Raw genomic sequence first — 18,734 nt, forward strand, 5'->3', positions numbered from 1 at the left:
CCACTCTGTTGCATCACTTGTTAACAACAATTTGTTATCTTTTGCTGTGAGGCTGCCCAGTCTCCTTTGTCTTATTTTGTGTTTCATAATTCTCCAAAAATGTTGTGCTGTCAGCATACAATTCAAATTGGGAGTATCAATTAAAAAAACAATGACATTTCTCAGTTTTACCATTTGACATGATGTCCTTGAGTGAAAGATCACTTTTGCCCATCACATTCTGTTTTTAATTATATTTTAGTGTTACATTTTTTTCAAGGAATTGAGGTTGTTTTATTACAAGTCTGCTTTTGATTTTATGTGTTATCATGTTTTTCTTAGTTGACCCTGGTACCATAAGGAAAGATCATTTGTGTAAAGCTTGTCAAAATGCAGATCATTCTGGAATGCTTTATCCTTTTATTTTGGAGAACCTTGATGAGTAAAAAAAAAAAAAGATCTTTTTGATACTGATCTTATGTGGGACGGATTCTCGATCACAAGCTCAGCACTAAAGGTTCCCTTGTCTTCATGTGGTTTTGTGACAAGACACCGATATTCTAGTGAACAGGATTTCAGGAAAAACAAGACATTTTGTCAGATCTTTTTGGGATGGAAAGTGTAAAAATAACACGTGCAAGGACATTGATTTTGCAGAGATGAGTGTCTTTGCAAATCAAGATCAAATTCAGCAAAGCTCAGGGATTGAGGTTCTAACCATGTGGAAATGCTGAGTGCACTTAGCACATGTCCTGGCAACCTGAGTGCACCCAGCTAGTATCCTCTCTTTTTAACGATCCATTAAGAGTGAAAAATGATCAGAAACATTTCAACCACTTAGTTGCTTGTAGAAATAGTGGCTTACTCTTCAGAAAGCAATCAGCAACAAAATTACCTGATTGATTTTCATCAATCTTTTTTGAAGATAAACTTTTTTTACTGTTTCCATGATCAGCCACAAGTTGCTCAAGAGACCACAATGCAATACAGCCACATGATATCATTAAGGATAGGATAATGAACATACAGCACAAATCATGCCCAGGAACTTTTAATATTTTAAATGTATTATTGTGTATAAAGCATGAGGCATTGAGCCATCTTAAGGGAAATGGTACCAAAAAGGATCAATAACAACACACCAAAGAACACAGTAATACAAACTGTGGTACACTTGAGATGAATGCTTCTGTGAACTTGGAGTTTGGGGGAAGTTCAGTAAAGGAACATAATTTTTACTTAAAGTAATCTTCTCTTCTAATGTATTCCAATGTGAGTCGCAAACTCTAAGGTTACACATGCAGGAGAGAAGGAGCTTTTACCGCAGGTCACACCTAACCATTCACACAGTGATGGCAGAGGCTGCTATCTTAAGTGTCCATCAGTATTAACTCATCCATTTATACACCTTCATACAACACTGACGTCACAGTTAGAGTAACTTGGGGTTAAGTGTCCTGCCCAAGGACACTTGGACATGTAACTGAAGGAGCTTTGGGATTGAACCCCCGACCTTCCAGTTGAGAAACGGTCAAGGTTTGCCACAGTAAAGTCTTTTCATTTAGCTTATTTTCTCAGCACAAACTAGGTGATAAAATCAAATTAAGAATGGAATATAGCAGGGACTGTAGAGGTGGATCAATATGATTTATAATGGCTATTCTTTTGTTAAACATTAGGAAAGGGAAAAAAGCGTCAAAGACATGCATGTTTGGTTGACTCTAAATAGCTCCAAGTGTCAAAGTGATGGATATCTGTCCCTTTGTACCAGCCATGGGATTGACTGGTAACCTGTCTTCTATCATTTGCCCAATGTTCGGCTTGAGCTTCCAGCACTGATCCATATTTTTGGCTTTTCTTTTGAGGAAAAAAACTTTCTTTGTGACTTGACAAAACATGGTAATAAAATTGTATAACGTCAATGCAAACGTCATCAGGTATGGACCAGCTCCTAGTTATGCTGCTATAGGCTTGGACTACGGGGGGAACATTTGTCCCATCTCCCCTTATCCCAATTTTCAAGCCCAGCTAAGTTTCGGCAGATGACTGTTCATCTTGAGACTGGTTTTGCCCAAGATTTCTGCCTCTGTTGTTCTGCCGGATGTTTGTGCTAAATGTTGCTATAAGTGCTGTGCTCCTGATGGATTAACGCTGGTTCTTTGTTATATAGACTAAGGTATTTCTACCTGCTCTTTTGTAATATTAAATAACAATGAGTAAGGTCTGTTACCTGCTTTTTGTAAAGTGTCTCGAGATAACACTTGTCATGAATTGGCGCTTTGCTAATAAAGATTGATTGATTGATTGATTGATTGATTGATTGATTGATTGATTGATTGATTGACTGATTGATCATCAGCAAACAGAATGGGTCATGAAGTGTCAAACATCCAAGCAAAGTCACTCATGAAGATGAGAAATAGAAGTGGCCCAAGAATAGATCCCAGAGGTCCTCCACAGCTTTATTCAGTTAGAAATACAACCTTTCATATCAAGTTTTTATATAGTCACAAAGCCAGGTTTGTATACAAATTGATTTAAGCCTTTGTTAAAACAAGGAATGGTCCAACTGCAATTGCATTATTATCCGAAGTTCTGGAATTATTTTCTGTAAGTTGTAAGGGACTCATGAATGTTGAGTGATTTTGGACAAATCTAAAGTAACAACAGGTGTTTACAGAGAATATGTTTTATATGTGTATGTTTATATGCTCTACACGGACTAGCATTTCCAAATCTTTGGTCTTAGGCAAAATACAATTGTGTCAGTTATAAGGCTAAGATCCCATTCAATACATGATGCTGACCGTTGCAACTTCACTAGGGACAACCCAAAAGGGAGTGAGAGGACATGAGTCAGATGCCCACTAATTAATGCTGCTGCTTCTTTTAAATGCTTGGCCTGGATTTCATCATGAACTGCTGCAGAGCTAAAAAGGTTAATAATGATATCAGTCATACTACTGGGTGACAGCTGCTTTAAACTTGTCTGAATAGGATTTCTTTGCAACTAAACCAAGTACATTTAAACAATGTTAGTACTATTTACATGCATCAGTGTTCCAGCAGATTGAGAAACCTTTTTTATATTTCTTGTTTTTCAAAGAGGATTTCATTTATCTTTAAAGGAACTTTGGTTTTGCACCAACTTGACAGGACTTAATCAGGCTCCACACGAGAAAAAGCACAAAATAATTTGTATTAAGTTGAACATTTGTGAAAAATATAAATTTGCCATATGGTATGCCGCTTAATGTTTCTTAATTATGGACTTAAAACATTCACCTAAAAAAAGCTTAAAGCTATTTTTCTATCTTAAAAAAAAACTTTGTATAACAAGTTGATGAAGCCAAATTAAACTGATTGATGTGTTATATAAAATCATGTCTATGCTTTCTCTTGGTTCAATAAAATCAGCTGTAGGAGAGTAATTTTCTCTTTAAAACAGATTTAGTCTCCAAGTGAAACACAGTTTCCCTCTATCATTAATAACATCCAAAGCATCAATGAAACTATTCATATCACAGTATGGTGGGTGGCATATACTTCATCTTGGCAGCATCATTTAGCAGATGGTTCTTTGAGTGTTTTAATAAATTCAGTATTCTGCTCTAATACCCCATTATTGGTTAAGAAGAAGTTTAGATTACAAACTTCAAGCCCCTTTTACAACTGGACAGTACGATGTAAAACAGGCACCACTAGTTCTCTCTCACCTACATGCACAAATATATACACAGCAGTTGATAAAAGAAGGATAATGAAGACTTGTAGCAGAGAGAGAGCGAGAGAGTGAGAGAGAGCCCATATGGCCGAGCAAGAGAGAGAGAGGGAGAGAACGTGTGAAGTTTGTCAGCTGTGTCAATGTGATAAAAACATGTCTCCTATTGTGTGTGTTTAATTAGTGAAATGTATGTACCACACTGCGGATCTGAATATGTTGAGAATAAAAGACAGATACATTTTCCATTTCCAAGAGGAAAAGACTTGGATAACAAATAGGAGAGTGATGAACTATTCACAGGTCACATCAAGGCTCTGTTTGTTTTTTACCCATGTCCAAGTACAGGATCATTTCCCCCTTTAAAAATAAACTGAGCAGTACTAAATCACCACAGGACACTATTAATACTGTTCATTGTGCATGGAGGATGCATTATGTTTTTATGAGCTTTAAATTAAATGAGAAGCGAAAACAGAACAAAAGAGTTATTCTAGACTTACAGCAGAAAGATTCCTAAATAAAAACCCCAAATGCTTTTCAGGAGTAAACAGAGACATAGTCCTTAAGATTTTAATGGTATCAAACCCCATTAAAAAAATAATAATTAATATGTTCAATAATACATTATGAATAGTCTGAATGAAATGTGAAATCTGTAAAAAAAAAACAAAAAAACAACAACATTTGAAAGAACACCTCTTCTTCCCGTCGAGATTTTTTTCGTCGAGAAGTGCGATGGTGAAAAGCTTATTGATATGAAATAAAACAGAAACTTGAAACCTGTGTTGATCATATACTCTATCTGCAGTCCTAAAACTAATTTATCATGTAAAGTTACAATATTATAACACAGCCTGAAGTGACTTCAACAAATACAAAGCAAAGGGATTTAGCTAAAGAATAAGGGGTACAATGTCAATAAAAGTAAGGAGTGAGAGATCATTTCACCAAGCATTCAAACTAGTAGGGGGAAAATTAATGAACAGATATTGAAACGAGAAACTGTTAACACTCTTTCGCCCATATTTAGCATGACTTTTACACCTTTACACCTGCATGACAATATGACAAGATCTCACTGTTGTTCAAGAGGAACAATGGGAAACTGAAATAAATGAAGACAATTAATGCAACATTACCAAGTGACGTCTGCCTGTAAGTAACACCTTCTTACGAGCAGAATATACTGTTCTGTCAGAGTTTGAGCTGTGTGAGAGCCTGATGCAGTGAGCAGAATAAGGGACAGCCTTCTACTGCATTGAATCTGTTTCCAATGCTGCTATGCTAATTAATCCCCAAAGCAGCTGACAAACACAGTGGAAGGACCGCATTCACATTTAGCAAGATTAGGGGAACGCAACACATTCAGGATGTTCTTTCCTCAAACTGACGCTGTCCCATGAGAAGCTCTCTGTTAGTTATGTGTGACAGTCAGTTTCCATCCATCCATTATCTTGAATCCATCCATCCATCTTGAATCCATCCATTATCTTCATTATCTTGAATCTTGAATCTTGAATCTATACCTCTTTCTGCACGCGGTGGTGGTGGGGGGGGTGTCACATTCACACCTACAGGCAATGAAGAGTCACCAATTAAGCAAACGAGCATGTCTTTGGACTGTGGCAGGAAGTGAAGGGAGAAGGTCAGACTACCCAGAGAGAACCCTCTTATGCACAGGGAGAACACACAAACTCCACACAGAACATTTCTCTCCGACTCTGGGAATTCAAACCATCGTCTGTGCTGTGAGGTAACAGTGCTTAACCACTGCACCACCATGCAGATTGATCAGATTGATCAGCACAAACATCCCACTCAAAACACTCTGCTCTCTTAGTGCATGATGAAAATGCCCTTGCTTTGGCAGACAAGCATAAACATCAAATTACTTAAAATTCATACAGCTTGCAATAATGCTGCAGTCATCAAGTTCAAGCAGAGTTCAAGTTCAGCCTACAGATCCCTGTAAACACATCAGTGTATAGACATCCTCTTTTAAAGTGACTTTTCAGCGACTTTAGAGTCTGTTGATTATTTATAGATGTATCATTTTCTTAAAATATATTCATGTATTTTGCATTTGTTATTATTTATTTTAAAAGTGTTCTGTGAACAAGATAATTTGGTTTGTATTTATTCAGTTGTAGCTTTAATTTCCTTGCAGAACAGAATCAAACATCAGCCCTTTTTCAAGACGCTTTTGGCAGTTTGGAAAAAAAAAAGGATAAGAATAACTTTGATTACCCAGGGAACATTTCGCTTTAGTTTTTAAAGAGCTCTAGAAAGTTTTAAATATTACTCTTACAACACCATTTTAAATGACTTCCAGTGGTTTGACCCCACTCATTGCTGCGGGGATGTTGAAGTACACCTTGACATTTTACTGCTGTGTTAGTTAGAGGTATAAAACTGTTTAAGTTATACTAGTGTTGGGCTGAATGTCAGGTTGTGACTGCTGACAGTGATTGAATATGGAGCCGTCTTGTATCGTCAAATCATGATTTAGACAGTAAGAAAAAAACAGGGTTTGCTAAAAGGCTATGTGGGTATCTCTTATTGTCATTGCTGCAACTTGTCGCATAGAATCATTTCTGGCTTTAAATACAAGATGGTGGCTGTAAAAATTATTCACTCCAGGCTTGAAATTGCAGTCCACAAAACATGTTGACATCACAGAGTGTCTTTGTAAAACAGGAAGTGAAACACTTTTCAGCCTGACAGTTACCGCCATTGCAGTACATTTGGTAGCGACATGAAATAAGGATTTGCAATTTTTCCTCTCTCACTTTCTTAAACTGTTTGTATTTCCTGCATATAGAGAGGAAGTTGTCATCTATTGCTCTATTGCTTCTTGTATGTATTCAGGTATTCACCCATCACCAGTGAAGCTCTGAGAGAAGTAACCCACAGTCTGTTTAAGTTAGGAACTTTGCGATGTAATTCTGTAAAAGGCACAGAGGGGGGAATGAGCGGCAAAGTTTTCTGTTTTTTACCTAAGGAAGTAAGTAGTACCAGATACAAAAGTATAAATAGGGCAGCTAGCAAGACAAAAAAAGTGGGAAAATGTGAGCATGTGACTCTGGTGCTATTAGTTTAAGTCTTCCCTTGTTGCTCCTACAATGCCAGAACTCTGTATATACAGTAATCCCCCTCTGCTGCAATATGATGGGATTAAAAGGTCTAGTTTAAAAAGACAGCGTGCCTATGTTCCCACATTTCTAAGATTTTTTTCCAAAATTAGGCCCTATGTTCCCACATTTCATTTTTCATAAATTTGTATCAGTTACCCTAACCCTAACCCTACCCTGTGGGAACATAGGCCTGACCCCCTTATGAGATCACACTTAGCGGTCACATGAAACTGGTTATCAATGTGATGAGTCAACCCAGAGTTTCTATGAGCGCATTCACATATGAGGGTCAGTGTTAGTAACCAACGACCTCTCTCCCACATATGAACATGTCCGCTGTAAGGCAATAAACACACATAGTCTAGACGGAAATCACCAAAGTCGCAGCGAGAAATGCAGGAAGAACAACTGAAAACTCAACTCAGGGTTAAATCTGAAGTTACCTTGATAAGAGAAAGTAGTGCTTCATAGTATACAGGCCTCTCAACAAATCCAAAGCCATAGTTCATGACTTTACCTCCACTAATTGACAGGCAGCAGAGTCTCAGTGTGGCAGCAGTACAGAAAGATGCAGCTCTTGCAGGGCATGTGGCTCTAATGCTGTCATCCTAAAAAGCCAGTGAAGCCGTGGCTTTGGCCCTCAACCAGCCACATGGCCCTGAGGCTAGAAGTGTGCTTTCAGACCGAGGATCAGACTGAGCACTGGCCTCCACACAACGGGACAGCTGAACGGCCAGGGGCTTCACGACTGGAAACATGCAGGCCTGACCATATGCTGTCGCTTTAATGGCGTTTCTGTTCTTTGAAGTGCTTCTAATGATGACTGGTGAGTGCATTAGGATACAGCTCACTTGGCCAGTTACTCTGACAGGGCAGTTACAGCAGTATAGCAGGTGTTCCCTGGGAGCAATGCTTTGTACCCTGCCTGGACAAACAACCTGTTTGTATCTGTGCTCGCTGTTTTTATTTGTTTTATTACCGAGCACTCCAGCAAAGCAATCCTGCATGCTGTCACAGAGGTGAATAAAGCCATATTGACCGTCTTAGATTGAAACAATATTTGTTCAGAGTTGTGCAATAGCAGGCGGTCTGGTTCCCTCTAACATACATGACAGGCAATCAGAGGTTGTTTTTATTACTGCACATATGATGTCAGGAAATCAGTAAGATTTGTGTTTGTCTATCACCTGGTGTCATTTATGACACTCGGGTTGAGATTAACATGCAGGTGTCAATTTAAAGCAGAGTGTTTCACTGCCCTAGTAAAATGTTGATGATGCATCATAAGTCCCATGTTATAACCCATGTAACTTATCATTTCTCCCAAACATGCTGGAGTAGGGTTCATAAAACCAGGAACAATTAAAACAATCAGGTTATCAAAACCTTTCATTTTATGTTTGCCCTGTTGTTTGAGAAGATGAAGAACAGAGCTATTTGTGATCACTTTTTCTTCTTTTCTTAGCCGTAACTTGTTTATAATAATTCCTGCAGTGTGTTAGGACTCACAGCAGGTCAGTCTTTCTATCGTTGAGCTGTCTGATGGAAGTTTTCAGCCTAAAGAAATCAAAGATGTTTGAGAGGGCGAGGCTGAACATTCAAATTAATTAATACAATGTGAATAAGTGTGAAGTCTTCATATAGAATGACCTCCGCAGGGCAATGGAGTCATTAAATGTGCAGCTTGTGATGTTTAATCTGATTTAAAGAGTGCTGCTCCAATCACATCAGACGTCAACAGACCAAAGCTAAAACAAGCAGTTGTTGCACACATATATATCAGGCTTGACTGAAGCTGGTCAGATTGAAGTGAAGGAAAAGAGAAGATATGACATGTCTATACTTTAATATCCAAACATCCAACTTACCTACCTCAGCTCACACTTATTTTCAGCATTAGGTTCATTACATTTTTTGCTGTGCAATTTGTGCACTCTAAATGACATCCCAAAAAGCCTCCCTGTTGACTTTTGGCACCATTCTTTCTCTGTTATCTAATTCAGTGAAACCTTTATATATATTAAGAAAACCCCCTGGGGCTTTCATTTCAACCTTTACCTGCAAAATATGTAACCTATTTCCCACTCTCTTTACAGTATGTGACTAAAGAACACTGTGGTAGGGAGATGGTGGGAGGCAGAGCAGGAGAGGTCGATGGTGCTAATGATAGAATATGGGACAGATGCAAACAGAACTCCTAGAAGTGTTGTGTTTTCCTGCTGAAATAAGGGGAAGGGGGAGGAGGGCCAGCAGGTACTGTGGTATTATCATATCAAATCTGGCTTTTGGCTTATGTTACATTGTATTCCTCTGCTCTCCTGTCTGTTTTCATGATTGTCTACCTCATGGAAAACCTTGAAAAACACAAATATCATGTCAATATTTTTGTTTCCTGGCATAAGTAAAGGGTGGATTTTTTCATTGTTGGCATAAACTGTCTGCAACTCTTCACAAGGCTCAACCAGGCCAAACCAAATACATTTAATAAATGTTTAAGAACACACTATTTACATTTTTTTTTTTAAATCTCAGGCTTTATTATAAACTATAAACATTCTGATGCATAATGGATTATCCAGTTGTTTTCAAGGTTCATTGATTTAATTTTTCTTTTTAAAGTAATATTTTTAGGACTTTTGGTGTTTATTGATTGGACAGCTGAAGAGAGCAAGGACATTTTTGGGAGGAGAGAACAGGGAATGCAGCAAAGAGCCTAATGGACCCACAGGACTACAGCCTCTGCATATGGGGCATACAAAATAACCACTAGGCCATCTGGTGCCAACATTTTTTTTCTTCTTTTTTTAATTGCTTTGTTAAAGAGGAAAGTCCAAAAGAGAGAGTTTTGCATAATATTTTGAGTTGGCTTATTTTAACTGACTTAACCCTCATGCATCACTATAGACATTTTTGTCCATTTGGTCAAATGTTTCCTCTTCATCTGTCCATCATTTTGTCTGTGTTAGTGCATATGGCACCATCAAAGTCTCTCTCTTGACACATTTTGGAATGCAAATTTTATTTTTTTAATAGATCAATAGAACACTGTGAAACATGTTTACTACCCTCTTAAGTCACTAAGGACAAACATATCCACTTACAAAAAAATAAGAACAGATTGATATTTTGTTCTACATGATTCTGGCATTCAAAAGGTTAAATTCCTGATAATTGTTCAATATTTGATAGTTTTGAGCAGGTCTGAAGTTGTTTAAGAGATTCATGTAAAAAAAAAAAAAGAAGAAAATATCAATCTGTTTTATTTTTAAAGCAGTTTTTGTAAATTGGACATTTTTGCCCTCCAATGTCCAAACAGGGAACTACATTTTAAATCTGATGCTACACAAAAACTAACAATGCATCAAAGTCAATATTTTGGATAATCTTTGACATATCCAAGAATGATTTAAAAAAAAAAAAAAAATCCCCCAGCCATTTGTTTTATGGAAAATAACTAATTTTTTCGTGGGTTTTTTTCATAAATAACAACAGTGACATCAAGTAATCAAACTGGCATTTAAAGGGTTAAATTCCTAAAAATTATTGAATGTTTGACAGTTTTGAGCAGGGCTGGAGTTGTTTAAGAGATTTATGCAGAAAAAAGTAGAAAAAAAATATCAATCTGTTTTATTTTTAGAGCAGTTTTTTGTAAATTGGACATTTTTGTCCTTAGTGATTTAAGAGGGTAGTAAATTAAACTGATGCCTGAGGGTTAAAAGTTTGTGATAAATTGTAGTTAACAGGCCGCTGTGGCTCAGTGGTAGAGTCGGTTATCTCTCAACCGGAAGGTCCTGCAGCCACATGTTTGATGTGTATTTGTGCAAGACTCTAAACTTAAAGGTGGGGCATGTATTTATGGATAAGTTAATACTGATGGACACTTCACATATCAACCTCTACCATCAGTGTGTGAATGGATAGGTGATCTGCGGTATAAAAGCGCTTTGGGTAGTCAGAAGACTAGAAAAACTATAAATAAATGCTGAAGTCTATTTACCATTTAAAAGTAGCAGAAACGTTACTGCTATCTTTAAGCTGCTAAGTTAGATAGGTTGCACAGCTACCAGCCATCACAGATCCAGGACCACTAAATAAAGTAGGGCTTTGCTAAAGGTGAATGTGTTTTTGGATATTCTGGTTATTAGCCCCTCAGGAGAAACAAACTGTATGCTAAAACTCCTCGTTAGCTTACACGGGCTGCAGAACATGAATAAAAAGCTAAACAAATTGAATGTAGAGCCAAGAGAACATCTCCCTGAGACACACCGCTGTGTTAATTAATGTTCCGCTTAAAATAGGGACTAGCTCCTTTTGAACACTGTGCTCTTAAATAATGTAGAAACAGGCTTCTGAGGAACTTCTAATGTTATTTTCTCCTCTGGGTGTAAATGACAAAGGACTGGAGGCGCACGCTAACCTGAGGACGCCATAGTGTTCAAAGACAGGAGTGCGTCCTCCAGAGACCTGCCTGTTGCTTCATCGTCTCATTCCTCAATGGGAAGGATGTGTGCTATTATGCGCTCTTGTTGTGCTGAGAGCTGAGACGCTTTATATATAGCAGCAAGAGTGACAGGCACTTATAAATATTTTGACTTTAAGCACAGCAAAGATGTTTTCAGTCTGTCGCCGGGGCAACCAGGAGCTCTTTCATCTCATATCTGCTGTGCTACAAGAGAAAATATAGACCCCTACAACCACTTACATTAGGGCAACAAATAACCTTATAAGTTATTAATGCAATAACCGCAGTGGGTCAAAGCTGTACACACAGCAGAACAGACACTGTGCTCTTCAATGCACCACGGTTGACATTTATTCTGAATACAATAGTGACAAAGAAATATGTGAGGAAGGGCAAACAATCCATCAAATCTCTAAAATCTCAGTTATCACAGATTATTTAACAAAAACACTGATATATATATATTTAATGCTACATGTTCTTTGGGGCATCTTTAATAAGAAGTGATGTAGCAGTTCCTTGCTCAGTAAAATATAGGACAGCTCCCGATGTCAATAACATTTATAACTCTGTTTTCTGCACATTTACATCTACCTCCAGCAAAGTATGCTGTATTTAATCTTTCATATTTAAGACTAGTAATGCTAAGTTAAATCCTGGTTGTATATATTCTCATTCTTAATTTTGATATTTTTTGTGCTTATTTACTTTGTATTTAATATTATATTGTGTTTTTTTGCTAATATTGTGTGTTTGGATAACCTGCTGCTTTAACGTCACAATTTCCCAGTTTGGGATCAATAAAGTAATTCTATTCTATTCTATTCTGTTCTATTCTATACCATGCCATATGTTCATCACTTATCTCCAGAACTGATCTGAATTCATGTTCAGAAGTACTCAGCATGTGTTTGTGAGCATTCACAGAAGGTTAACATCAAATACGACGTAGGGATTTCCTGATGAACGGCCTGCGTTCCTATTGGCTCTTACTACAGTCATGGATAATGAGAACCTTGATTGATCACAAATTTACTTAAGAATAGATCAATAAAGGCTTTTTGTCTTTGAAAGGACTTTAACCTGAATTGATTTTGATGTAGGCTGAATGACAGGATGTGTATTATGCTTTGTTATGATTATTATACAACATCATGGTTATGTTAATATGTATGCCTGTTATCATGATTATATTCCTGTTTCTGATTTATTATAGAAATAATTTTCATGCTACCAAAAGGGATGTGTTTTTTTTCTCGGAAATTCTCTTGCCTCTAATTTCAAACAATATCTTCCATCTCTCAAAAATACATTTTTGACATCCAACATCTGCAGAAAACAATAGTTTCTGGCAACTGTCGAGCCTGTTGTTGCTCCACACATAGGTGTCGAGCCCTTGTGTGTATTTATGCTGAAGAGAAAGGGGGGGAGGTGCAACATACCTGAGCAGAAAATAGACTTGTTTGAGAGCTGGAGCATTATTCTGCTTTTGTGAATTTCCCACGCACGGCTGTTACATTTTAATCATGCACAGGAGACAGGGGGAACCTTGAGTTTGTTGAAAATGACGCCTACAGAAACCTGCATCTGCAATGCTAATCACACTCCAGGAAAGGGCCCAACAGACGAGCCTCTTGCCTGTCAAAATAAAAAAAACGAGCATTGGACTGCTCAGTTGTATCTCTAAAATACTGCGTAGCTACATCTGGACTGAGCCTTCAATGTGCTCTTACTTCAGCCAAATCTGTTCAGAATAAAGGACTTGTATTATTCCACTCAGCATTCTAGCTGTGTAGTTTTTTTTTTGGATGATATTTCATGTATGCTGTTTCTGCTCTGTGATGTTGGTTGCGTCCTTGGTGTTTTCATTTTACATATGCAAATCTTTACCCGCCACATCGCTTACATTTCAGTCAAGTTAAATAAGGCTAAAACTTAAAATGATCTCAGAATTTAAAAAATATTTTGGACAGTTGACTTTGAACTTTCTCAGCTGTTTCAGCACGACACTCAGGATCACAAACCACGCCATCTTTGAGATTTATCTTTTAGAATACTCTCAAGAGAGCTTGTAAGATAAGATAACCCCAAAAAGAAGTTCCAGCAGAGGAGTGGTTTCATCCCCACAATTTAAGACTCTTGAGTCATTGTAATTCAGCACTGGGAAAGCTGTTCCCTCATCTTCACTGGAGTCCTTCAGTTGCATTAGAAATGCATGAAAAAAAAGTCTTCAAATCTGCACCTGACAAATCTTTGATATAAATCTTTTGATTTCTAGACTACCACAGTATAGAAATCAAAAGATTTATATTAGAGATTTTCACCAAACATATTAGATCTAATCTAATCTAATACAGTGCTCCCCAAAGTGTGGGCGAAAAGCCCTCCACCAATTTTAAAAATAAAAGAAATATCACAATAATGATGATTTACCATGAGTCAACCCTCTAAGTGATTAGTAAGGCGTGTCATGACTATTCATGGTATATTGTTCAGTAAACTTTGTGTCTATAATATCATGCTGTAATGTCCAATCATTTACCCTTACTGAAAGTTATAGCTGTAGTCATAAAAAAAAAATTATGGACCCCAAAATAATTTTGTATTTCAAAGCGGTCTTAAGTTTGGGAAAGGCTGGTCTAATATGTTAGGTGTAAGAAATGTCAGGTGGCCATCTTGGCTCTTAAAGACAATGTTAACGTCATCATGTTTTTATGTTGTCTGAAAATGTCCTTAGCAACAAAGATCTTTTCATCTGAGTTTGCAATTGTTCCACTTTTGAAATCCTGTGTTTTACTTTGGAAGACTTTCTTTTGAGGGATGCTAACAGCCGCTTTACTCTGAGTATTTCACTGGTTTCTTTACTTCTTTCCATTAACCATTTTAGAGTGAAAGGCTTTCTGTGTTGACATGTAAACTAAAAGAGTGTATTGATCCTTTTAGACCTGATGACTCAAAGATGTACAATCTGCAAGAACCTGGAGGAAAAGGATCTAAAGTCTTTAAAAAAAAGAAAGGATTAAAGCAAGGAATGAACAATGCATTGTCTACAAATTAATAGAAAAACAAGTATTGACTGAAAATATTATGTTCTAAAAGCTAATGTGTTTTATCATGTTTCAGTCCTGCAGAACATTTTCCAAAGCAAAGGTTTCTGTTGTAGACAGTTCCATGTACTCTCATCCCAGCAGACAACAGTTTTCAGGTCATTTAAATACATTATTAAAATTACAATTTTATGTTAAAGTGCAATTAAAAAGTGCCACATTTTTACAGTATGGGACATTCAGGCAGAGTTGAAGCTCCAACATGTGATCCTAGAGGAGACATTATAGTCAAAGGGTAATTATTAAAGCAATAAAAATTTAAGTTTTAAGTCCTTGCTCTCATTATGGTTCTACTGAGCGGCCTGATGCTATTCTTTTATTGTAATAAAAGCTAGAACAGAAAAATTACTTTCAGGGGCATAAAAAACATCAAACTTCACACAGCTCTTTTTCTGAATCTTTTGTTTTTCTTGCTAATTAAGTTGAGGCAACAGACACTGTTTGACTGAAAGCTGATGAACTGTTATTTAATCTTGAAGAAGCCTTACTTTAAGACGAATGATTCTTACATGTTGGCCTGATGTGTCAACACACACTTCTATTATGTTACCTTCATATACACAGTATGAGAAAGACAACAGATACAATGTGATTCTATTTGTTTCTTATTTCCAGCAGTAGAACTTCATAGTATAAAAGACACAAGACACGAGACAACTTTTAAAAAATGTGGCTTATTATTTTGCAAAGTTATATGCTTAACTCGTACAGGTAGACAAAAGAAGATGCTTTCATGAAAATCTGGATCTTTCTCAACTTGAGAAGGTCGGATTTAGGGATAAACCTTGATTTCTGTCAGCTGTTCAAAACCAACAAAACACTTGCAGTGTGGTGATAGGAGTCATTTTAGTGCCCACCCTCCGTCTCCTTTTTTACTCCTGAAAATTCCCCAACATATACAAAAATCAATCAATCAATTTTTATTTGTATAGCGTCAACTCATATCAAGTGTTATCTCGAGACACTTTACAGAAAGCAGGTAAAAGACCTTACTCTTTGTTATATTACAAAAAGCAGGTAAAAGACCTTACTTATTGTTATATTACAAAGACCCGGCCTATCCATCATGAGCACTATATATGGAGTGTGTCCTAAAAAATATTTAGGACACACTTGTTGCTGCAAGTAGAATACATTATGGATATATTTTCATACATTAATTAATTCAGAAGCATTTGTTTGAATTCACAAATTCCTACATGTGGATTTCTTTGATGTTACAGAAATTGTAAAAAGAAAGTATTTTGAGTTGTTCTAAGTGTCATTTGAAATCAACAAGCTGTAATACAGCCCTTGTGTTTCCATCGAGTTGAATCCAACATGCAGACCGTTACAAGTTCTATAAAAGGATAGCAGTGTTCCTCTGTCACATGATTAACACCTCCAGGAGAATGAAAGTGACGAGAAGGTGTCAGCTCATTAGACTGCTCCTCAGAAGTGATAAGAGGATTGAACCTGACCTTTGTTACTATGACAACCTGAAGACACAGCTAAGAAGTGCCATAAAGTGATGAAGAGCTGACAAAGTCCACATAAAATGTCCTCACACGAATTCAAACACGTCACACATTTCAGATGATGATGAAGGCATCCCTATGACGTGTGCAAAGCCCGACACGCCCTGCATGTTACTTCCCAACGGAGAGAAGAGGTGGCGTGAGAAGAGGGGAGGAAGCCTGCGAGGAGAAACACAGCACAGCACAGGGAACGGGAAAACAAACAATAGGAGGGGGGTGGAGGGGGGGCATTATCTCTTCTTCCCATCCCCCTCTCACCCTTTAACGAGGGATAGTTTTCTCTTCGCCTCTCATCTCTCTCCTTTCCTCGCTGTCTCCAGGGACCAAACACACCCCTGACAGGTTGCCATGGAAACGCCTCACACACACTCTCTCTCCCAGAAGCACGCTCACTCTCTCTCTCTCTCTTGCAGCGGTAACGCCTGTATCCTCTCTCTCCTCCATTAGCATCCCTCTTGCTTGAAGACAGCGGTGACATCTATGTGTCTACATTTTATAAGAAAACTTATTCAGAATATAAAAAACAGATTCATGTCCAGTGGAAATTTGAATATTTGTTTGAGCTTGATTGAAATCATGTGGCAGAGCCATACCAAAATATTGGTCCTTAATACTCGTTTTATTTTTAGATAGAGCTAACAAATGCATTACCCCTGAACTGTGCTCTCCATTATAAAGATAAGAACAAGCTGATTACATTTCCACCCAATTACTGTTGCCATGCCATACTCAATGAATGCCCGGGGAAGTGAGATGAGAGACAGTAGCTGAAGCACAACTCATTTATAATTCAGTCCTGTTTCTCATACTTAAGCTCAGGATAGAAGTGTGTAAAGTGAGGCTTTTTTGTAAGCACTCATCCGCATGAAAGGATATATCTACACTATAACTCACCCCACATGCTTTTAGAAATCCTGTCCCTCTAAGAGGGGTGGGGGGCACACAAAAAGGACTGTGTTCCTCTGCTGCAGGGCCACTTTGACTCACAGCAGAGCATCAGCCGCCAACTTCATAGAGAGCATGTGTCATCCCCGCTGAGCATCTCGGGGAGGGTTTTATCTACCTGCTGGAGTGTGTTGGTGTCATCATGTCATGTGGGCTAGAGATGCAACCTCTTTGATGTACTTGCTTCAGTGGGAAAAAAAAAAAAAAAACTACAGCCACATCCACAGGCGTCACAGAGCCCTTCAAATGACACTTTTTTGTTTGATTTGGACACCACTTCACTTAATTGATTCCTTTGTTACAGGCGGGAGGAGTGGAAGTGTCGTCATCCACCCAAACTCACACCGTGAATGCACCACATTTTCTTTTCCCCACACTTACATCACATCCCAAAGTGAGCCAGAGCTTTTATCTCTATCTATCACCACGGACGTCATGGGGGACCCTCACTGTCGTTTCATACATTTAGTGAATTACTTGCATCTCTCCCAAATCCTCACCCCTCTTACCCATACGCGGACTACGCCTGTCCTCCGCTGATGAAACCAGGTGTCAATATCATTTTCCTGCCAGTTCACAGTCAGTTAGTGACTCATGCTATGAAAGATTTTCACTCATCTTGGCAACAGATTAAAGCGACTGGAGCTCCAATCAGGAGTGTCCGAGCACTTCAATGCACAGTTTAGAGTCACGAGTCTTACCTTTTTACCTGCTCCTCCACATGCCAAAATCCACCTTCACGTTTTACATCACTGAGTGGGGAGAGTCCAAGGCTCACACTTTGACTGAACGCGATATTCTCACGGAGTTGGTTTCCACTCTGTCTCAAAAATCCGTTTTGTTCTTTTCGTGTGTTTTTTAAAATATGTGTGTCTCCTCGCTAATCAGGCAGATCATCCTTCCTGACGGCGGCTCCGGGTTTCACCAGACATCGGTACCGCGCTGGGTGACGGCGGGTAGAGAGAGAGAGAGAAGATGAGAGACGACGAGAGAGAGAGAGAGAGAGAGAGAGAGAGAGAGAGAGAGAGAGAGAGAGAGACAGAGATTCGTCAAGCAAGCAGATAGAGCCATCGCGAGATAGAGGGGGCTTCGCCTTCAAAGTAAAAGCCTGGAATAAAACTTACGTCAATTTGATTCATCAGAACAAAATTCATTTCACAGTAATTATGATTGACATAGAAGTTAAACTATCTCACTGATAGAGTGTAACATATCAAACAAGCAATTGGCTAAATTGTTATTTTAAACATCTTGATTGGCCCTGATTGTCTCAACCAGTGTATCTAATGAAGACTGCCCCCTGCCCCCTTGACATGGACCCCCTTTGTTTCCTTGATCAGGCCTTTAGCTCTATGCTAACTTTAGTTCACAAAGAAGTTCTAACAGTTGTTCAAATCTGTCAGAAGATTAGTTCGAATGAGAACTGTTATAATTGTATTTATTTTATTAAAAGTTAAACTTTGTATCGTGACTAATTCAGACCAAAAGAGGACAGAAACAAATCGTCGTTTAAAGTGTCACGGACACATTTAATGAACAGTGAAGAACAAGAGAAAAACTGTAACTCATGGTGTTTTTGGATAAAAGTAAAACATTTACAGAGATTTCTTTAAGTGAGCTTCATGTGTGGACGCAAACAGCTGGATTTTTCACATCGTCTTTACCCTGACCTTTCCAGCTTGGCCCATATAGTAACATCTGTGTGACAGTAGATGGTAAATGGACTTTAGCTTATTTAGCGCTTTTCACCACTTTTTCACAACTACCCATTCACACACTGGTGGCAGTGGTTGCTATGTATTGAGACCATCAGAAGTAACTAATCCATTCATACACCACCACTGAAGCAGCGGGAGCAATTCAGGG

General features: G+C 38.1%; 1 protein-coding gene across 1 annotated transcript in view; it reads right to left on the reverse strand.

The window, feature by feature from the left end:
• Positions 1–17,852, reverse strand: part of lingo2b (leucine rich repeat and Ig domain containing 2b) — a 36,477-nt gene extending 18,625 nt beyond the window's left edge. Inside the window, exon 1 of the mRNA XM_061063141.1 lies at positions 17,570–17,852. The gene's annotated coding sequence lies outside the window, so the exon portion shown is untranslated. The remainder of the gene's footprint in view (positions 1–17,569) is intronic.
• Positions 17,853–18,734: the final 882 nt, after the last annotated feature.

The sequence above is a fragment of the Labrus mixtus genome, chromosome 18 (genome assembly GCF_963584025.1).
Source record: "Labrus mixtus chromosome 18, fLabMix1.1, whole genome shotgun sequence".
Taxonomy (NCBI): Eukaryota; Metazoa; Chordata; class Actinopteri; order Labriformes; family Labridae; genus Labrus; species Labrus mixtus.